We start from the raw sequence: 4,052 nt of genomic DNA, 5'->3' as shown, positions 1-4,052 counted from the left end.
ACTAACTTATTCTAAGCCAAGACAGGCAGTAGACAAATTAGTTGAAGGCGCTGGGGGCATATTTGGTGTAGAGCGTTCATCTGCATTGCCACGAAACGTAAAACAGGCATACAACATAAAGCAACAAATAAAAGAAGGTTGCTGTATCAGACCCGTCTTTTGCTCTCGTGCTTCAGTGCAAGGAGGAAGATAAAATTAAAGGAACTGCATACGTTCGTCAAGTGGTAGCTGCTCCTGAACCCTCAGCCGTCCTAGCTTTGATTGGCAACTAATGGATCTTGTAAAGATCTGCACAAATCCCGGGCATTTTTGTGTTTTGCAGATAGATCCAACATTTGACTTGGGCCCCCTCAGTGTCACAGCCACCCAATATGACCACCTTTTGTTAGTGAACAGGCAAAGCGGTAAGCACCCCGTAATGGTAGGGCCGCTCTTGGTATATCAGAAGAAAGAAACTACTTCTTTCAAAGTACTTGTCGACTTCTTGGTTGATGCTCAGCCAAAACTAAAGAACCTCCGGGCTATTGGAACAGATGGTGAAACTGCCATCTCTTCAGCTTTCAGGGAGAGGTGCCTCTTTTTGGTTGTACTATTTTGTGCGATTCATTTACGACGCAACCCAACTGACAAAATGATTGCCATGGGAATTTCAGAGTCCTCTAGAAAAAATATTTGAGCAGATATATTTGTACAGCAGGTGGGAACTCAACTGGAGCAAGGCATAATAGATGCAGATGACGAAGAGGAGTTCCACGTCCGACTCGATCAGCTTAAAGGTGTATGGGAGACACGAGCCGGGCAGAAAGGAGAAGAATTTCACTACTGGTTTCTGCGATACAAAGCTCATGTCGTCAAAAGGCACATTCTAAAGCCAGTGCGAGAGAAAGCTGGTTTTGTTGACGTGCACTTTACTACCAATCGCGTGGAATGCGTCAATGGCATGCTTAGTGACGAGACCGAGCACCGTGAGCACCAGTTACCTGAATTCGTAGTGAAGGCCAGACAAATGTCCGAACGTCAAAGACGAAACGTAAAATGGGCGGTTATAAACAGAGGGCCTTACTGCCTGCATGACCGCCTACAATATCGTGAACTGACCGAGGAAACTTAGTTGCGAATGGATGCTGTGGGGAGGGAGTCCTATCTGGACATGGTCTTGTCGTTCGACGTTTGTCTTACTAAAGGTAGCGTTTGTGCAAATCCCAGTGCACCAGTTACAATAGAAGCAACGACAGGAACCGTAAGCAGTGACACCACAGCAGACAATAGCTTTTACTTCTTGTAGAAATAGCACTAGAAAGCAACCCTGTAACAGATCAAGTTCAGAGCGAAGTTGAAGAGTTGTATGTACAGCCGCCAATGCTTGAATTCAATTCAGAAGAGTTAACTTTTGCCTTTGTGACATCACCTGTGTCAACAGTCGAGGTCATGTGGGAAAAAGCTGAATGGCTCTTGAAGACCCCAGGGCAAGTCGTCAGTGCTCCAGGCTGCTCACCAGACGCATGGATGGTTGCCAGTCGTACATCTAAGAACCGACCGCATTTTGTAACTCCTGGAAAGGCAGAGGAAGAGTTTCGCTGTGACAAAAGCTGTCCACAATGGAATGGCTTAGCCGTGTGTTCTCACATGTTAGCAGCATCGCAGTCAGCTGGTAAATTGTCACTATTTTTGCACCGGTATAAGAGCAGCAAGGTACAGAGGAAACGCGGAAACCTTACATGCCAAGGTTGTCGAATGTCAATTCGTGGACGCGGCGAGGAGATCTAGCCTCCACCCTTCGACCTTTGTGTCAGTTGTGTGGCCAGATAGGAAAGGAATCCGTACCGTGCACCAGACGGGACTGAACGGGTGCCTTTTCGAGCAAGCAATGCCTGCAATGCCCCGTCGAGCCTGCATCTGTAGAAAAATCCTTAGTTGTGCCAGAGGACGTGAAGTGCAGTCTTGTTGTTGTTGTAAACTGAAAACGTGCAGGACGAATTGTTTCGGTTATGCTTTGGTTCATCATTAATCTGTAGTTTAAAAAATATCTTTGGCAGTGTTTTGATACCAGCTATGAGCCAAAGGAGTTTTATGCTGAACCAAGGGTCAAAATTAAAAAATAACAAAGGATTTACTTACTTTTTTTCGCCTCCACCTAGCATTGGCTCCTGTGCAAGGAGGTGAGGTAAACAACGCAACCTCAACTATCAGCATAAGAAGTAAGTAACCATGAAATATATAGAAACCAACACAGTTGGTGGGAAAATGACTTTCCTTCAAAAACGAAGGCAGGCTTGCATCTGCTTGTCCAGTGAGCACAACCTCGTGATCGTTCTCTTACGTGAAATTATCACAAGAAAATGATGCGGAAGGAAGCGCAGTAACTTCGGAGGATGGTGCAAGGGTCACCATCGATAAGCAATCATTATCTCGTTTGTATTTGAGTTCCTTTTTATCCTTCCCACCAGGGAAATATGCACAAACACGATATAAGCAAAAGTCAAGGAGAAAAGGTTATTTTCTTGTGCTCATGCTTGCGTTTACTTTGTTCCCACTTGAGTTATTCTTATGCTAATGCATATCTCACTAATCGTACTAGGCTTAACATTCCTAAATATTAATGTGCAATTACAGAAACCTTTTTTCCCCTGAAGGGTGCTGTTGGCTTTAACCACTCAAATTGTTGCAAACTTCCTAGATCAAGTGAAGTGTTGAGCATTATTCTAATACAGAGACCAAGTTTGGTACAGTCTACGATTCTGATAAAATAAGGTTCTCGACGTTGAGTACAATTGATTTATTTGTTAACAAACTGGTAAGGTGTAAGAAGGAACACTTAAAAATTTGAGTACTTAATTTGGTAGTTATAATCCCATGTCTGTTGAGATCGTTCATTCCACGCGACAGAGTCGTAACGAGGTATATTTTTTCGAAACTGATCCCATATTGTTGCCCAAAATTAAGATCCCTGATCCCAAAAACGATGCAAATTTTGATCCCTGAACCCGCAAAAATTTGATCCCTGATTCCATAAAAAAGACTGCTGATCCCGATCCCACGCGTTGTGATTCCAGATCCCAGGGCTGTGATCCCTGATCCCATATACCTCGTTACAACCCTGACCCGAAGCACAGTTCTCGTAATGACTTGGGGATAACCGCTGCCTAGCTGGTTTTAGCCTGCGTAGCAAGCTTTCGTTTTCACCAGAAGAGCGGGAAAATCGTTTCGAAGTTCTTCTGTCGAACAGGAACGCTTGCTACGCAGACTAAGCTGGTTTATTCTTTGCTTTCCGAGGTCGGGGAAACTGGAGCAGAAACATTGTAGGTCATAAACAAAACCGTTGTATAACATTGAAAGGCACACTAACATGATAACGCATAGTATGTTTCTCCTGACTAAAAAAGGAGAGCAGAGAATACAGCAATGTTAGGGACGGACCATTATTTTTCTGGAGGGGGCGGGGGTGGGATGATTGTTTTTTCGACACAGCCAATTTTTTTCTGTATTGGTGTCTGTACAAGCAATATAATTATTTCTTTTATAATTTTTGTTACATGTTTTGAGATGTAACTGTAGATTCTATTCAGTTTCACTGAAATCAAAGATGACACACTTCTCTTTCTTGAAATTATGGACTTAGATTTGCGGTAGTTCATAATTTTATTTGGAATTAACGCACAACTTCAATCTGGTTATTAGGCTTTGGAAACTTGCATTGTATGAATGACTGAACACAAAATACCATTAATGATGAAATTATATATGAATTGGATCATATATGAACTGCGGATATGAAATCAAGTGAAGCTATGATCTTCGCAGTTGTGAACGCGTTCACATCTATTTTTCACTTTTGAATGCAACTTTGTTGTTGTTTAACTTAACAGCATCCTAACTTATTTCATTTTGTAAACAATAAAAGGGTTCATATTTCACCATTGTTTTGTGCTTTCGTTTTTGTGGGTGGAGAAACATGTGTTCCAATTGTCAAAAATTTCACAACTGTTGCCTGTTTAAGTATTCCGGCGTTCCGTCGTAGTTTAAGTGCTAGCCTAGATTGTCCAGCCCCTACT

The sequence above is a fragment of the Montipora foliosa genome, chromosome 8, assembly GCF_036669935.1.
Source record: "Montipora foliosa isolate CH-2021 chromosome 8, ASM3666993v2, whole genome shotgun sequence".
Taxonomy (NCBI): Eukaryota; Metazoa; Cnidaria; class Anthozoa; order Scleractinia; family Acroporidae; genus Montipora; species Montipora foliosa.
This window is presented reverse-complemented; position numbering follows the sequence as displayed.